We start from the raw sequence: 19,590 nt of genomic DNA, 5'->3' as shown, positions 1-19,590 counted from the left end.
TCCTTCTGAGGAAAGACTTCCCTTGTGAGTATGTGCCTCATCCCACTTCCAGAAGCTTATTTCTCCTTTTCCACAAGAATTGCAGACATAAATTTTGGAGGCACATTGAATTTTAGAGAATACTTGCTGCTTTCAAAATGATCTTTAGCCAGTTATGTCGCCAGAGTTCTCTCTGGGTCTCTTGTGCTATTAGGCAAACCATGTAACATATCTTTATCTGCATTTATTATTATTGTGTGTAGGGGAGAGTGACTTACAAAGAAACAAGCACCCAGTGCCGAGCTCCATGCCACTCAGCTCCCCGCTGCTCAGCTCCAAGCACCACGGCTCAGAGCCTGCCCTTCAGATCGCTCCTGTGGCACACCTATAGTCACCACTAGCTTTTGCCCATGCTTCAGGGACCAGAGGTCTTGTCCCAGGTCTGTAAGTGCCAGGCCATTCTGTCCTTGAGTACAACCGGCTGCTGCTTGTTCCCCACACCCACTACTCATGGCTCCGACCCCAAGATCCCACCACAAGCCCCTCCTTTCGTGGATAACTCTCCACAATTTTCTGTAGCAGGGCCTGCCCCTTGGAGGAACCAGAACCCCTGGGGAACACACTCCACCCCTTTCCTCTGCTCTTACAATCTTTCCACCAATCTTCTGCTAAGGTCTCTGAGCCTTGGAGGGGGTGACAGATGTAGGGCGATCTCTCTTGTATCATGGTGAGATAATGACTTCTTGGGCCTCTCCGTTATTTGTCTTTAAGCCATGGACATTGATCTATCTCAGTGTTTCTTCTACTATAAAGACAAATGGAAGGAAGTAGACAAATTTAAACAGACATGAATGTAAATACAAATGCCTAGAAGATATCCCAGTAGGTGTACTACTCTCAGTAAAATAGTTTGTGACAATACCACAACTCACAAGAGTCCCTTAGTCTAAGGAGAAAGGTGTGCAGTTCATTACTGTTTGTGTGTCTTTTCTTTCCCTTAAAAGCAGAGGACTTAAAGGGAAGTCTTGGGCCCCCTTCCTGTTCACTTCCCCCCTTTTTATCCACAGTTGACCAAGAACTTCTGATGTTATTCTTTGTCTCCACAACCAGTGTAAGACCCTCATCACAAGAAGATAAAGAAAGACTTTGGCTACATTCATTTACCTGCAATATTGTTAGTGAACATTTAATATAATGTCATATATTATAGAACATGAGAAAATTATGAAAGCAGGTATGCTGATTCGAAGATTGCAGGTGTAGGCTGGGGATGTATTTCAGTTGGGAGAGTGTTTACCTAGCACACTGGAGGTTCTAGTTTCATCTCTAGCACCTCATAAACTAGATGTGGCAATTCGCTCTCAATCTCAGTCCGCAGCAGGTGGAGACAGTAGAATCAGAAGCTCAAGTCATCCTCAAATAGACAGTGAGTTTGAGGCCAGCTTCGGCTACATGAGACCTTTTCTCAAACAAATAAACAAAAATACAGTATTTTCAAGCCTTAACCTTGAGCCTGTAATTTGTGAAGTACTTTTCAAGGATGAGCTTTCCTAATAATCCTGGCCAGGAAAAATAAGACTACTAATGATTTCAACAGGGCAGGAAACCCAGGCAAAGGGACTTTGTAGATATACTCAATGAAACTTTGCTGAAATGTGGCAGAAAATTTGAGTCCTTCTATCATGAGCAGGCTTGCTCCTGGTGTCAACACTATCCTAGATTTTGTGGTCACAGATTAAAATCGGAATTGCTACAAACTTTCACCAGTTCAACAAATATTTGTGACTACTATGTGTCAGGGCTCTTGATGATTCCCAGAGACAGACACAGATGACCTGGTCCCAGCTGTCAAGTCTCTCATGAGTGTTTTTCAAACCTTGAACACAGCTGTGAGAATCCTCCAATACCACAGCTTTCACCTACCACGCAGTTCCAACAAATGGTGTCTAGACACTGCATACCATTGAGCTGCTGCCTGGCCAGCCATGAGGTCACACCACGCGGCAGTTAACAGCACATAGGCTGTGTTGGCGGCATCTCAGGCCTGCTAATTGGGACAGGTGCAAAGTGTGATGACAGCAGGCCACCCACAGAGTCCTGGCACAGCCAGCCAAGGCAAGAGGAGCTGAAAGGAAAAGAGAGGAAGCTGAAAGAGCAGGCTGGCCAGTGATGGCTGGCAGATAAGAGCATGCAGAGATCCTTTGGGCATGCACCAGGGAAAAAGGACCACTTTTACATTGGAAACTCCCTAATCTTTGGAGCAAATGGTAGGGCTACAGGAAATGACAACTTTTGGAAATATAGGCTACAGGAGAAATGAAAAGATGATTTGCTGGAGTGCATACACGTGTGTGTGCACACACGCACGTTCATCAATTCCCATCAATCATGGTATAAGCCATAAATTTTTCTAGGTTGTGGATAGAGATACTGTTTTGAGCCAGATTCCTTTGATATTGGAAGTTCAAATGGATATACAAGAAGTAAGGGTATAGTTAAAGACCATCCGGTGAGCAGTTAAAAATTGCATAGAAGAGACCTTGGAAATATGAAAGGGATAGGTACCCATTTAGAAGACATATGAAAAATTCTTTTGATCTATTAAATCCTGAAGTTATCAGGAAAAATGACCTAATATTGCAAGCTTTGGCAGGAAGAATGTGGAAGGGTAAAGAAGAACAAGACAAAAGTACTTGATTGCAAGAAATTAGAACAGGCAAAATCATTGAAACATAGTCAACATTTCAATGAAACTGTCCATTATGTGTACTAATGATATTAAGTTGTGTCAAAGTGTTTTAAAGGGCTTGGAGAGATGGCTTAGTGGTAAGAGCACTAGCTGGTCTTGCAGAGGACCCAGCTTCAGTTCCCAGCACCTGCGTGGTGGTTAACAGTTACCCAAAACTCCAATTCAGGGGATCTAATTCCTCTTCTGGCTGCCACCAGAATTATATAGACATGGTGTGCTTATATACATATAGGCAAAACACTCATACTAAAGAATAAATAAATAAAAATAAGTAAATCAAAATAAATTTTTTAACATTTTCAAAACTGTGACAGGTAAATTGTCAGCTTCACAGGGTTTAGAATTGCTGTGAAAGCAAACCACCGGCCATGTCTGTGAGGGTATTTCTAGACTGGGTTAACTGAGGTGGGAAGACCCACCCCAAATGTGGGCAGCGCCATTCCATGAGCTTCAGCCCTAGACTGAGAAGGAAAAAGTGACTGAGGCAGGAGCGCCCCCATCTGTGTGCTCAGACTGTGAGGCAAGATAAATCATTCCTCCATTAGGTTACATTTTGTCAGGTATTTGATCACAGCACTGTGAAAAGTCACTGCAGTCTGATCTTCAATTGAATACTACAAATGCATGTATGTGGCATACAGTTCTGGTATTGTCTTTTGTGATTTGAATGGGACTTTACAAATACTAGCTATAGAACACATTGTAATTAGAAGCCAACTATGAAGCACTATCTATGCTTTATACTGTACATATTTCAGTTATGTGCCAATAACCATTCCTTCCTTAGTCTATGTCCTTGCAATTTTGCAGGTAAATCACGAGTTGAGAATTACATATTCATTTTCTCCCTCCTGTATCAACAGTTATCAGCAGATCAGTTACTTAAAACATTTTACAAAGTTACCTTCCTTTATTTCAAGAGCTTGTACTTTACAATATATTTGTTATCACAAAATACCTGATAGTCACAATGCCTTGTACATTGCAAGAATAAAATTAAGATAATATTCATGAATCCTTCTGAGACCTTTATTATAGAGATTTTAGATAAATATTTCATTGTAATTAGAAAAAGCTAAAGTGATCTTCTAAATTCCCCCAATGTTTAGTTTTTAATTGTGAAAACCTGAAAGCTATGTGATATCTGTTACAATGTTAAGGCCTAGATTCAACTGTAAAAGAGAAAACTAATGAAAATTTATTTGTTAATGTGTGAATTCTTTCTCTCTCTCTCTCTCTCTCTCTCTCTCTCTGTGTTATATAAATTACTGTAAACAATACCACTTTCCAATGGTAAGTTGAATTCAAAGTAAACCTTGGGGAATAATTCTCATTTTAAGGTGCTTTGTACATGAGGGCATGGTTTCCATAAAAGACAAAACAAAACGTGCTTCAGCTCTTCCCAGGGATGGGATTTGTCAACTCTGGCCTCAATAGTGTTCTTCAGAAACCATCTAGAAGTGTTTTTCATCGGTAGAAGGGAGGTTTGTTTATTTGGGGTCACATACTGCTATAAAAGAACATGGACATGAGAAGTTACTCAGTCCTGAGCTGTCAGGAAGGCTGCTGATGGTCCATAAAATGTGCTTCAGCCTAGATTCTCTGCACATAATAAGGACAGGAGCCCCCAGGATGAGCCTATAGTCAAGGCAGTTTGCTTTCATGGCTATCTCAGACATTTTCTTCTCTGCACATTGTCTAAGTGTAAGGACTGGGTGTTTCTTGGTTTTAGTATCTAAATCTTTCCTGTTAAAATGCCATTGTATTAACATTTTGTCAGAAACTAATTGGCAATAATGGTGGAATAGGTGAAATTTCAGTTTGCGTTTTCAGTCCTCCTTAACTAAGAAGTTGTTTGTACGCTGTAGTTAGCAATAGCTAGAAGAAAGCTAGGAATTTCCATGTGGTCTATCTGTGCATAAGAGTAGTCCTGATATCTGTTCCTGTTATTCTAGGGTGTTTTTCTAGGTTTGTTCAGAAGAGGCAAAATGCTCAATGAGATTGACAGCAACTCAACTTTCCCCACGGTGTATTCATACAGGCTAGGAAGAGCTGGTTATTAAATATTCAAGGCTTTAAAAAGCTGTTAAACTATTGGTAGTTTGAAACTGTACACTGTAGAGACTGGCAAAAACTAGAAATAAGGGCTTCCCCTGAGTTCCCCTGTTACTCATTACTGTTCATTTTCCTTCATCTCAAACACAGTTTCTTCTGTTCTCTTTTAGCATCTTGGCAGGGACTTTAGGTCCACCCTCACTGTGATTTCTTTTATGAACACTGCTATTTCCTTTGGACAAGGTTGACTCATTCAATAGAAGAAGAAAAGTGACCAAGGCCTTCAATACTCTCAGGAGCCTTTGACATATTTAATTTCTTTTCAGACTATATCAAAGATGTGAATATTACTTGTAAGATAACATATATTATATGTCCTTATAACTAGTAACATAGTTTGAAATCAGCCTGAGCTACATTCACCAACATACTAACATAGTTATAATTTTTAAAATATTTTTGGATCGAGGAAAGACATCAAAAGCAAAGGTGCCTTGGCCCGTACAGTGGCCCTGTTCTTAGGCCTTTTTCAACCTCACAGTCCAGAGCTGATGAATTATTAACCCTGTTCCTTAAGCTCTCCTCTTTCACAAATGACCATTCACATGGACTAATGTATGCAGCTAGCAATGTCTCAGACGCTAGCAGACCAACATTGCATTGCGCAAAGGCTGAGTTAATCAAATGTTTGCTTACATTTCTCTCCGAATTTCTTGGTCTTTGATTAGCACTGTCTTACTATGTTAGACTTCATTTGTAATTTTGAAAAGATGAGGGATAAAACAAATGCCAGGATTCTAGGGAGGAGGACATCTGCTACCCTTGCCATACCTTTCCCATGTACTCGGTGTTCTGCTCTGCCCGCAACCATTCATGGCAGCAGCATGAACTCCAATGAAATACTCAACCTCTTTTGAGAGTTTCTGCCTTACTTATAAATATGGTCCCCCCCCCGCCTTTTTCTGTTTTTAAGTTGAATCCTAAATTTTTTAGAGCTTAGTATTTACTAAGATCTCATAGCCACATAGTGTGTGTCACTTCCAGATCCCACACCCGTGGAAGGAGATGAAATTGTTCCTTAGAATCATCTTTTGGGTCACATTTTAGTGCCTACTCAAACAACTACCTCTTTTCTGTCCCCCTTCAATCATTTTTCCCCAACCCCTCATTTCATACAGCAATAGCAATGGTTTCTCAATCTTTAATGTAAATCCCTCAGCAAAAGTTACTAAAAATGCCTCTGAGGCATCCAACTCAGTAGGGAAGGGCCCATTTAATGCTGATATGGGTTTAAACAAACAAACAAAATGCAGCAAGCCTAGAACCAGGTCAGGAAGTTTAGAAGACTGAAGAAGACAATGGAATATATTGTCTTATCATATATATTAATAATGACGGTTATAGCACACATTTTTAATAATATAGCATTTAATAAGAGCGTATAGCTCAGCATTTAAAACATGCTGATTTTCATCATAGGTATCTTAGAGGCTAGAAGCTGTTGCCAACCTGGTATGACTAGAGAAGAGATGCTGAGAAGGATGCATAATTTGGTCATCCCATCTCCTGCAGTAAATACTAGTAGAGGAAGTAACTTTAAGCTTACTCTTTTAAAATATATTTCATTTATTGTTTTTATTTTATGTGTGTGTTTTGCCTACATGTGCAAGTGCACCCATATTGTGCAATGCCCAAAGAGGACAGAAGAGGGCATTGGACCCCCTAGAATTGGAGTTAGGATGGTTGTTAGCTGTTATGTGGGTACTGGGAATCGAACTCGTGTCCTCTGCAAGAGCAGCCAGTGCTTTTAATCGCTGAGCCATCCCTCCAGCCCTCTAAACTCAATCTTGAAGACTGCTTTGGGGAAGAGAAAGTTTTCCTGCTGACCCTGATAATAGCTAGGATTGAAGTCCTTCTGAAAGAGAGAGTTTTAGACAGCTGTTCATAAACCCTGTAAGTCATCACAGTTCAATGAAGAAAGGTTGGTCTTGGACCAGTGAGATAGCTCAGTGGGTTAAGGTACTTGCCACCAAGCCTGAAAATATGAGCTCAGTTCCCAGGTACCATGAGGTGGGAGGAGAAAACCAACTCCTGCAAGCTATTCTCTGGACTCCATGTATAGACCTTGGCATGCACACGCACACAAACATACACACAATAAGAAAATAAATGTAACAAATATATACATTAAAAAAGATTTGGTCTTGTTGGTTTGTCCATTGGATGGTTTTTAATGTTGTCGTTTAAAATGTTTTGAATGCTTTCTTTGTATTTGACTCTTAAGAGAGATGTCTTTGCTTGGGTTTATAGAAAGGGCAAGTTCCTTTCCTACTGAGCATGATTTACTAAATTTCATCTGCACTGACCAATATTTTGTTCAGTCACCCCTAATCTACTGTTAAGTCTTGCTTAGGGTACTGCATAATGGTAACCTCCTTACTGAACTTCTACAAACTCTGTTGGCCTATCTCAGCCAGTCAATGTGATGTTTACTAAGTGTAGATGAGATCACATTATTGTTCTTTATTACATATAACCAAGTGTCATTTGTTCAAATTGCTCCCAGGATTATAAAGAAAACATAGATAGCTAAGCAGCAAGGTCTCCAAGTGGTTCTGTCTGCCCCCTCTCCCTGATCAGATTATTTCAAGTCCTCTGCTGCATGACTTTGGCTCTGAGATCACTTTACCTGCCATTTCAGGCCACACTGCTCCCACTCGTATCTTCCTGTGTCTTTCCAAAGCAGAGCTCTGCCCTTGCTTTTTTTGCCCTGTCCCATTGCTAAGTTATGCTCACTTCCCCTTAAAGACTCCATCTCATGCATTACTTCTGCAATTTTGGTCATTCAAACTCCAGTTTGTAGGGATTCATCAAATCCTGCTTTTCTCTATGAAAATTGGAGCTTAAATGTTACCTTTAAACTGTCTGCTAGAGGACTGGCCCCATCTTGCACTGTTGTTAGGAGGCAATGGAACCTCTAGTGGGTTAGGTCTAGTGGAAGGATGTTGGGTCACTGATGATGTGTCTCTGAGAGGACACTGGGGATTTAGACTTTTTTCTCTCTCTTTGATTTATGGGATGTAGGATGTGGATTTTAGCATATGGGTTGAGGATGGAATACAAACATTCAGTCTGTTTTACCTATCTCACAACAGCCTAATTCTGAGAAGATTGTGATAGTCAGACATGGGTAGGAAGTACATGGCTATGACTTATGTTCTGGTAATTGTCTTCAACCAAAGTTGTTCTTCAGCACTCAGATATAATAGATACACTTTTTCCTCAGGATTACATCACATTATTTAGAGTGATTCTTCTGAGCTAGACCTTCAGTTACAACTTTTGAAGGGCATTCATTCCAGTATCCTAAGGGGTCATTTGCCCCTCAGTGATGCAGGCTCTGTCATTGTCCCCTCCTGTACACCACTGTGCTTTACATTCAGTCCTGTGATTGCTATCTCTGCTAAGTGAGATTCTGGGGCTCTGATGAGGTATCATAGGAGCCCCCATATAAGAATTATCATAGCATTTTTGCTTAGGAAACACAAATCTGTAATTCTAAAGTTCTACCCCAATAAAGACCACTAACCTTCCAAGACAGAAGTAGTCCATGTATTTAACTAGCATCAAATAATTGAGTGACATCTTTAAGAAAGAACACTCTCCTAGCTTAGTGTTGGTATTTGTTGATCTGAAGCTCTAGTACCATGCACTTTGACAAGTGAAAATCTAGACAGCTAGGCACATATGAATCCTCTAGCTCCATCCCCATCACTCTGTATATTATATAGTATTGGGTGACCCAATTGTCAGGACAGGCTGACATCCCCTGACTAAGTCATTTTCCTGGGGAGATGGTTGATCCTATATAGGACACTGATGACAGACTGAAGAAACACTTTCACTCTAGCTTAGTGAGCCAATATGTTTATTGGAATTGCTTTTAGGAGCTTGAGTGTCTTAGTTACTTTCCCCATTGCTGTGATAAAATACACAGAAAAAAGAAACTTCAGGGAGGAAGGATTTGTTTTGACTCACAGAATACAGTCTATAATAACAAGGAAGTCCCTGTGGCAGGAGCTTGAGCAGCTGATCAATTGCATCTGCAGTCAGGAAGCAGAGAGTGATGAACCTGTGCTCATTTCACTTACTCCTTTACATATCATTCAGAATCCAGTCCAGGGATTGGTGCCACCAACAGCTTTTTTTTAAATTGAGTTTTTGTATATTTCATATAGAAAATCTCAATCAATCTTCATCTTTACACTCCCTTCCCCACTGGCATCCTTTCATAGCCACCTTCCCACTGGAATTCATACATTCTCTCATTTGTTTTAGGCCTATTGTGTCAAGTTAGTGTCCCTAGACGTCCCTCGGTGCAAGCTAATCTACTGAGGTCTAGTCAGCCTATCTAGAGTCTCTCACTCTAGGAAAATCACCTCTTCCTCACCCAGCAGTAATCAATTGTCAATATTTCTTCAGCTAAGATTGGGGTCAGCTGTCCATTTCTACGGTACTGTGTAGGGTTTTGTCTGCTTGAGTTTGCATGGGTCCTATGCATGCTAATACCATTGCTGTATGTTCATATGACAAGTTTTGGTACTCTGTAATAGTCTTGATCTAGTGCAAAAGACACTTCTTTGATGAGTGGTTACAATGTCTGTGTATGACCAGTTGTGGAACTCTATAATAGCCTCTGCCTGTTACAAAAGATGCTTTTTTGATGAGTGGTGACTGGGATATTTATCTGTAAATATAAGGATACATATTTTGCACATAGTAATAAATTATATTAGTCTAGGGATGTGACAGTTTTGTGGTTTTCTCCAAGATGTACAACCTCTCCAGCCATGCGTATTTGGCTACATTTACAGTACCACACATGAGTTTCCTCCCATTGAATGGGCTTTAAGTACAATTAGGTAGCTGTTGATTGCCCCCAAGATAAAAGTGGCACTGCCCCAATGTTGTTTGATGTGCCAGTCATTGATGTGGTTATTAGGCCTTAAATCTGGGGTTGGAATATTGATTGATGTTCTCCCTTAGCACCTTGCATAGTGCTTTCTAAAGCTATGATAGCTGCCTTCGGGGGAAGTGGCTTCCAGGCCAGTTCTAGCTCCATTTCTCCAAATCCTGTGTCCAAAGTTTGTTCTGTCTTCAGCAGAACAATAACTCAAAGGAAGGTTTCTCCTGTTTGACACTGTTTCTTGTTTCTTGTTATGTAGGATTCAACTATACACATGGACTCATTTAGAGATATTGTATGTGTAATTTTCCATTAGATTGTTGGACTAATAAGATACTCTTTTTCATAATCATTTGAGAGAGAGAGAGAGAGACCTCTGTAATGTGTAGTCACCTTTAAAAATACCACATTCTCTGTACAGTAGTGCTATATCAAGAAGGAGCTCAAGAGAGGTGGGACCACAGGAGACTGGTATTAACAAGGGAGAAATGGGGGCGGGGGAAAGGAGACACTTAAAATGGGGAAGTTATGGTGCAAGGGTTAGACAGGGAGAGAGAAGAGAGATAAATAATGCCTAACTTCATCATATATTAATGGAGCAAAGTATTAGCACCAAAAAGATGAATCACCCCCTTGTACCCTGAGATTCCAGAGAAGCAAGACTCTTGATAACCTCTTTAGGAAATACCCATCAAGATGTTCCAACTTCATATTTCAGGATCTCAGAATCTTCTTCTTCTCAACGTAAGGAATGTCATGGGTAGCCATATCAGAATCACTCTGTTGCTGTGGTAGAGGAAGACAAAACCACTCTATGATCATGTCTCACTGAACACTGCCAACATAAAGACCACTAATCCAGACTAAACCTTATGAGACAATCCTCCTCCCTTGACTAATATGAGCACCTGGTTCTTCTTTTACCCAACTCTGTTTCTCCTTCCCTTAGATAGAAAATGTTGTGATGCCCCAATCATGGAGTTTCTCTTACTTTGACAGCTTTTGACTCAGAGTAAAACTGTGCAGCACTGAATTGTCTCCACAACCATCTCATTGGAGCCCCAGCTCTCTGCTCCAAAGCCCTGCCACAGTGATGCTCTGTGGATCACCACAAGTTCCGCTGTACAGCAGGAGCCAGCGGATTCACATTTGATGATGGACTTGCTCCTTGCAGACTGATTAGGGAGCACTGATAGTCATTATCTAAATATTTAGTTTCAGTTATAGTTTTTTTCTTAAGGTTTGGCTTCTTACAGAACTAGAAAGACAAAAATTGTGCTGATTTTTGTCCACATCATATTTTCAGAGTCTGCTATATTGTAGTCAGTAGTAAATACTTGAATGAATGGGAAATATGAGAAAGGACAAAAAATATATATTTGAGTTGAAAAAAGTTTTCAAAATAGTCCTCCCTACTCTGTAATATTCCATAAATGAATTGTGATATTCATCATGTGTATGATCTTGTAAACCTAGCATCACTATTCATGTTCTCCTAAAGGATAACCACTAAAATAATATGTTATCTGGTCACAAACAGGAATGAAATACTGATATGTGTTACAACATGAATGAATTCAGCAAACACTGTGTTAAGTGAAAGAAGCCGTATGTAGATCACATGGCAAATCATTCCTTTACATAAAAAGGCCAGAATAGAAAAAATCTATACAGAAAAATACATTAGTGACTTAGTACTGGAGGATGGAAACATTAGGGTGATAGTTTAAAGACATGCCTTTTTTGGAGAGTGGTAATGAAAATATTCTAGAATGTACTGTGCTGCACAAATCTGTTAATATTCTAAATAATGAACTGTAAAGGTTAATGAGTAAAAAATATATACATGAGTATATATTGATAAGGCTGCTACTGAAAATACAGCCTAAGAATGCAGTGTTTTATGTCTATTATAGATGACACTTCATATTTTAGTTACATAGAAACACATTTGTAAAATTTTATGCAAAATAGTTTAGAAGGAATGTATAACAGGATCTAGAGTATATTTGCATGGAGAAGGCAAAAATAAAACGTCTTAAGGTATTATTTCTATAATACCACAATTCAAGTGGATTTCTTTCACATTTTCTAAATGTTACAGAGTTTAATTGTTCTATGGCAGTTTCCCTTTAAATGGTCACATTCCCTCCAGGAGGGACCGGGAGGCTCATGGGACTCAGGTGGTAAAGAAAAGGTCACAATTCTGGGAGAACAGAAGCTTTGAAGACTCTCCATCTGCCCAACAATATAAAAAGGAGAAAGAAGTAAAGGGCTGTAGAGGAAGGGGCTTCTGACGAACCTGGCTGTGGAGAAGAGACAGCTCAGTTTGTTGAGCTATCTGTAAGCTGTGTACGGAAGGCTGTGCAGATGCGTGTGCAAAAGGCTGTAGCTTTTGTGAGTAGCCACCCTTGTTGCAGTGGACATCTTGATGAACTGGTTGCTTTGGAGTCGTCCCCATTCTTGTAAGGAACCCCTTACTTATACTCCTGTTAGTAACCCCAATAAAATCTCAGGGATTCACCAAATTGGATATTCGTATGATCATTGCTTCAGTCTGTCATGGGTTCTCTTTCTGAACTAAACAAATGTGTGTGTTATGTTTCCTCAGGAAAAGTCTTTTATACAGAAGTAAGAAATAAGATATTATAATTAAAAAACATTATGGAACTATTCCAGCTAAAATGCTTTGACTTTCTTGATATAGCTCTACTGTAGAAAGAATGTAGAATTTTTAAAGGCAACTACACATTATAGAGAATATTCTCTGTCTCTCTCTCTGTCTCTGTCTCTGTCTCTCTGTCTCTCTGTCTCTCTCTCTCTGTCTCTCTCTCTCTCTGTCTTTCATGATTATGAGATTATTTGTTATTTTGTCCAGAAAATAATGTGTCAGACATTAATAGTCTAGTGATCCTTGATGATGACACTTGAGTTATAATTTCCAGGATAATCAAAGGCAAAATTATAACCTTTCCATAGTTCATTGAAACACTAACATGTCCTTAAAGAGGAAAGCAGACAATAGAAAATTCATGTCATTCCATTTAGTGTTTCACAGAATTAAAAAAAAACTTAGTGCTTAAAAAACCCAAAAGTTCTTTAAAACATGAAAATCTGAAGTGGTATATGGAGAGTCTCAATTCCTAATACTAAAATAAAACAAAATGCCACTTTCTTTTGAAAATGTGGAAGCATAATGAAGTATGTAGAAAAACTTATTTTTGGAAAAATATGTGAGTTCTTTGATGGTTACTTGTGAGTTGATTTGACTAGAGTAAGAGACACCTAGAGAATGAATAAAGCACATCGATGAGTATGCTCTTAAGGGTGATTTAGAGGTGATTCATTAAGGGGGGAACCTACCTCAAATGTGGGTGGCACCACCCCATAGGTCTAGATGGGATAAAAAGGTAGGAGGAGGAAGCCCACTGGGGCCAACTTCCACATTCTCTGCTTCCTTTCCTCCAACAGGAAGTCGAATTAGAGTCTTCCTGTCCTGCCCTGGTGTTCTGTCTTACCAGAACTCAGAAATAATGGGGTCAGCTGACCATGGACTGAAACTTCTGAACTGAGACACAATAAATCTTATCTCTTCTCTCCAATGTTTGATTCAGTGACAAAAAAGCTAACTAAAACATCTAATGCAAAAAATGATAGAAAAGAAAAACTAGACTTTGGTAAGTAACTGAAAATTAGCATAATATTGCCTGCTGCAGTAGGCTACTGATGCAGTTCTTATGCATGTAAGAAATGAACAGCACTGTTTGGCTTTCCAGCGGCTGCATGCCAATTGGAGACACTAAAGAAAGGTTCAAAAATGTGTGAAGATGCTTCCAGAACAATATGGAGTCAGCAACAAATCCACATTATGAGTATAGTTATTAAAAATACAGCAAAAGCATGGAGCTGTATTGCACTTTACTTCCTACAACCCAGCTGGTTAAAGAAGAACATAGACAAAGGCTCCTTGGGACGTGTTAGTCTGTTCTCCTCTGAGAAGGGTTTTCATTGACCCAGTTGTCCTAATTCATAGTTTTTCCTGTCAGAAGCATTCTTAAATATCCTTCCCTATTTATTCACTTCTCTTCCTATTTCTTGAGTTGTCATTAATTGTTTTTTTGACTTTGACTTGTGCTGAGAACCACAGTTTTATACATGGTATATATATCTTGAAGCTCTACCCCGAGTGTGATGTGACCTTTGGGAGAATTAGCTAAGGTCATGAGAGTGGGGCTTTCTTGAGGGAATTTTAAGAAGAGATACCAGACAGGTTGCTTTTCCACTCTCTGTGTACCATGTGGGGATTCAGCAAGAAGGTTGCTGACCGTAAGCTGGGAAGAGACCTTCCACCAAGGTCCTTACCTGCTGGACCGTGTTCTCAAATTCATTGCCTTCTCAACCATAAGAAAATAAATGTCTGTTAAGACATCCAATGTATTGAAAGGTTGTTAAAGCATCCCAAACCAATGCACTAGGCATTGGCCATTGCCACTAAATAACAGGAATTTTGATTCAATTTTTTTATTACCATAGATTCATTGTATATAGTGTTAGATTTCATAAACTAAACTTCTTTCAAATATATCATGCATTTTAACTATATTTACCTTAGTTCTATATTCCTTCCCTTTAATTCACTCTCTGATTTTCACCCATCTGCTAGTCTCCTTCCTTCCCCCATTTTCCTTACACTACACACACACACACACACACACACACACACACATATATATATACATATATCCAAGAATCCATAGATGAGATACATAATACTTGTCTTTCTGTGGCTGACTTATTTCATTTAATGTGATGACTTCCAGCTGCATCCATTTTGCATGATAATAGTTTCCTACTTCTTCATGACTGAATAATACTTGATAATGTATATAGTCCCTATTTTCTTTATCTGTTCATCTATTTGCAGGCTCTTCTGATTCCATATCTTGGCTATTATGAATGGTGCTGCAGTTAACAGGGATACACATGTCTGTGGCATACTGACTTAGAATCCTGCTGGTATATATATACAGAAGTGATTGTGGTAGCTCTGTTTTTAGTTTTTTGAGGAATCTCTGCAATGATTTCTATAGTCATGGGACCATTCTGAATTCTCATTGGCAGCAGGCATCATGTAAGCGTTCTTGTCCCATGTAGTCCTGCCTGCATTTGTTATATGTTTTCTTAGTACTAGTCACTCCGACTAGGATGAGAGGAAATCTCAATGTGGTTTTAATTTGTATTTCCCTGAAAGTTAAGGATGTTGTTTTAGTTAGCTTTCTGTTGCTGTGATAAACACCATGACCAGAAGCAACTTGAGGAGGAAAGAATTTATTTCATTTTACAATTCCCAAATCTCAGTCCATCATTGAGGGAAGTCAGGGAAGGACCTCAAGACAGGAGTTGGAGGCGGAATTGGAAAGACCACGAGGAACGCCGCTTAGTGGTTTGCTTCCCTTGGCTTGCTCAGATACTTTTCTTATTCAGTCCATGTTCAACTGCCTAAAGATTGCATTGTCCACTTGAGGCTGAGACCCCCCTACTTCAATTATCAATCAAGAGACTGCCCTACAGGCATGTCCACAGGCCGGTCTGATTAAGGTAATTCCTCAGTTGAGGAGTTTATGTCAAGTGTGATGTCTAACTAGAGTTTGTGATTTGGGTTTAGTGTAGCTAATAAAAATGTCTCTGTCATTCTGTAGGGTGCTTCTTCACTCTTTTTTGGATGTATAGAAAAATTTTTAAATATTTAATTTATTATTCTTATTTCATGTGTATGAGTGTATTGCCTGCATGTACGTGAGTGCCCCCGTGTTGTGCAGTGCCACAGAGGTCAGAAGAAGGCGTCAGATTCCCCTGGAACTGGAGTTAAGGATGGTTCGTAGCCGCCATGTGGGTGCTGGGACTTGAAACCGGGTCCTCTGCAAGAGCAGTCAGCTCTTGACCATTGTGCCATCTCTCCAGCCCATGTATAGAAATTTTTAAATTTAATGCAGTACCATTTGTCAGTAGTTGGCATTATTTCTGTTTCAGAAAGTCCTTGCCTATACCGTTATCTTGAAGTGTTAATCTCAATAGTCTCAGAGTTTCAAGTGTTACACTGAGGTCTTTGATCCATTTTGAATAGATTTTTGTACATTGGGATAGAATGAGATATAAGGATATAGAAAAGGGTATAGATTCATTCTTTTTGCTCTTGGAAGTTCAGTTTTCCCAGGATCACTTGTGAACAAGGCTATCTTTTCTCCACTGTGCTTTTCACATCTTTGTCAAAAATTAGGTGGCTGGAACTGGAGAGATGGCTCAATGGTTAAGAGAACTTACTGTTTTTGAAAAGGACTTAAGTTCAGGTTCCAGCACCACATGGCAGTTCACAACTACCTGCAACTCCAATTCCAGGACATTCAGTACTTTGCTTCTGAGGGCACTGTATGCCCATGGTGTACAATTCATGTAGTCACACACACATACACTTTAAAAAATATGTGGCTGTAGCTGTGTAGATTGACTTCTGGACTGTCTATTCTATTCTCATTGATTTACAAGTCTGTTTTCATGTCTGTGCCATGCTGTCTTTGTTGCTGTGGCTCAGTACTGTGACTTGGAACCAGGAATTTCGATTCCTTAATGTTCCTTGTTCTTTTCAGGCAGTATCACTGGTTATCTAGGATCTTTTATGTTTCCATGCCAGTTTTAGGATTTTTCTATTTCTGTGAAAAGTGTCATTGGAATTTTTATAGAGATTGAATTTAATTTATAGATTGCCTTTTGGTAACATAAACATTTTACAATTCTGATTCACGAGCATGGAAAGTCCTTTCATCTTCTGTTGTCATCCCCGATTCTCTCTTCAGTGTTTAAAATTACCCTCATAGAAATCTTTCACTTACTTAGGTAGGTCTATTACTAGGTATTTTATTTTGTAGTTTTTTGTTTTGTTTTGTTTTGTTTTTTTGTCTTGAGATGATTTGAATGGGATTGTTTTCCTAGTGTGTTTCTCAACATGTTCTTTATTGATTTGTAGAAAATTTAGTGAGTTTTGTATGATGAGTTTTGAATATTAACATCTTATTAAAATTTTTTAATTTTAAGAGTTTTTCTTGTGAAGTCCTTATGTCTCTTTTGTACAGGATCATATCATCTGCAACAGGGTTAATTCTTATTTATGTTGCTTTTTTTCTCTCTTCCTGGCCTCATTACTCTAGCCAATGCATCCATTGAATAAGAGTACAGAAAGTGGGCCTCCTCGTCTCACTCCTGATATTAATGTAAATGCCTTGTTTTTCCCCATTTAATATAATGCTGGCAATAGGCTTGCCATATATACTCTTTAATGAGGTATTGCACCTTCTGTCCCTACATGGATTTTATCATGAAGAGATGCTAGACTTTATTGAAGATTTTTTTGGCATCTATTGTAATGATTGTGCTATTTCTGACCTTGCATCATTTATGTAATATGTTACATGTGTAATGTATTGCAAATATTGAACTATCATCTTTGTGTCCCTGGGATGAATCCCAGTTGGTCATGGTGGATGATCTTTTTGATGTGGAGTTGAGATGTTTTACATTCATGTTATAAGGGAGATTAGCCTAGCATTTTTGGTGTGTCCTCCAGTTTGGGAATCACTGTATTAAGGAATTGTAAAATGAATTTGACAGTGTTCCTTTTCTTTATAGTCTATGGATATTTTGTACATCAACAGTATTAGTTCTTTAAAAGTCTGGTAGAATTCAGTCATGAATTCATCTAGGCCTTTAGTTGGCAGATATTTTATTACAGCTCAATTTCATTGCTTATTATATCCTCTTTAAATTGTGTATAGTCTTTTAGTTTAATTAAAAATGTAATGAATTGTTGCAATTTTCATACAATATAGTTTGATGGTATTTACATCCCCTCCCCAATCCATACCCTCCCCTACTGCTCCCTGCCCAATTTGATATACTCTCATATATATAATATTCCCTATAGAGCCTGATTTGTTTCCCCAAATGTCCTTCAATATGGGTCCATCCACTGGGCCCACCAAGAGTCCCATCCTTGTAAGTCACTATCCTTTCCTCCTCCTATCAGCCATCAATTGCTAAAATTTCCTTAGGACAGATTGGGATTTCTTAACCACTTCCCCATGACTATGCTGGAATTTTTTTCTTGTTTGAGCTTGCACAGGACTTGTGCATGCTATCACCATTGCTGTTGAGTTCATATGTGTATCTCATCTGCTATCTGGAAGACTATTTCCTTGTGGCCATCCACCTTCTCTGGCTCTTACAATCTTTCTGCCTCCTCTTCTGCAATGATCCATGAGCCTTGAGAGGCAGAGGTTTGAAATAAGTGTCCTATGCAGGGATAAGCACTCTGTGACCTCTTGTTCTCTGCACATTGGCCAGTTGTGGGTTTCTGTGCTAATTGCCATCTGCTGCATAAGAAACTTCTCTGGTGAGAGTGGAGAGATGCATTCGTCCTATATGTAGAGGTTGCACTGAAGATGTGTCGGTTAGGGGTAAGCATCTCAGAGACACTTTTTCTCTGAGTTTGACAGTTCTAGAACTCTGTAATAGTCTCTAAATGTTGCAAAAAGAAGCCTTTTTGGTGAGGGGTAAAAGGTCTAAGGATGTGACAAGAGTAGGCTTTTCTCTAGGATTTTTGAATTCTCCAGCCACATGTATTTGGTTATGTTTACAGTAATGCACATGAGTTACCTCCAAGTGAGTGGGTCTTAATTCCAATTAGACAGCTGTTGATTACTACCAAGATAAAAATGCCACTACTGCACCAATAACAATAGTTTACTGGGCTAATTATTGTTGTTTATTTGGCTTTCCATCTGAGTAGGACCACTGATTAGTTTTTTCCCTTGGCAGCTTGCACAGTATCCTCTGATACACAAGAGTTAGTCTTCAAGGAAGAGCTTTCCAGGTCAGTTCCAACTCGATTGCTCTAAGTCCTGTGTTTGAAATGTGACCTGTCTTTAGCAATAAGAACTTACTTTCAAGCTTTAGGAGGCACTCAAGGGCTGTGGCAATACTCTGTGTCCCTTGGGTTACCTTGACTAACAACTTGGAGAAAGGATGTTTCTCCTGCCTGGCACTATGTTTTTTGGTAAATTTCATAAAATTCCATAGCCAAGTACAAGGGTATGTCATTTCCTGTACATATCTTGGTTGCTTAACAAAAGTTGAAGATTAATTTGATGTTTTGTTCTCTTAAAATAGAGATGAAGAAAATATTTTCTGTGTAATGTATGCTTGCATTTAGCATGACAAAATAGGGACTACCAGAAGAAACAATGATGCTGTTATTTTGTTTCAAACCGTGAATCAGCATTAATTTTGAAAATAAGTCATTGAATGACCTTTTATGCATATTGACTTATGCTCCTTTAGTAGTGAGTATTCAATCTCTCTTTTTAACAGATTTGTTTAACCATTTAAAAAGATTCCTTTTGCAGTGAACCAACTTGGCAGGACCTAGCAGGGATCATGTTCTCAGTACTTGGTCTTTGCGCCATTGTGTGACTGAGGTTCAGCTATCCTGGTGCGCCTCTGGCAACGGAGGCTGTGAAGGTTCTTTACAATCAATCCATGTTTGGCGTTTGGCATTCTTTACAGGGAGGAGCTCTGAGTCCTCATTCAAACATAAATACAAGAGCAGGAGGAGATACCATTTTCTTCCTGAAGGCTTGTTCTGCCAACAGGGACAGAAGTTCACCTGTTGTTGGTGGCATTTCAAACAGTGTTTGCTCTCTAGAACGAAGTGATGTAAACTGCTATGTCTAATTAGCAATAGAACATAACTGCTTTCTCAGTCATGGAAAAATTATCCTGATGTTCTGTC

The sequence above is a fragment of the Nannospalax galili genome, unplaced genomic scaffold (genome assembly GCF_000622305.1).
Source record: "Nannospalax galili isolate Female #2095 unplaced genomic scaffold, S.galili_v1.0 scaffold792, whole genome shotgun sequence".
In the NCBI taxonomy this organism is placed as follows: domain Eukaryota; kingdom Metazoa; phylum Chordata; class Mammalia; order Rodentia; family Spalacidae; genus Nannospalax; species Nannospalax galili.
Note: the sequence above shows the minus strand (reverse complement) of the source record.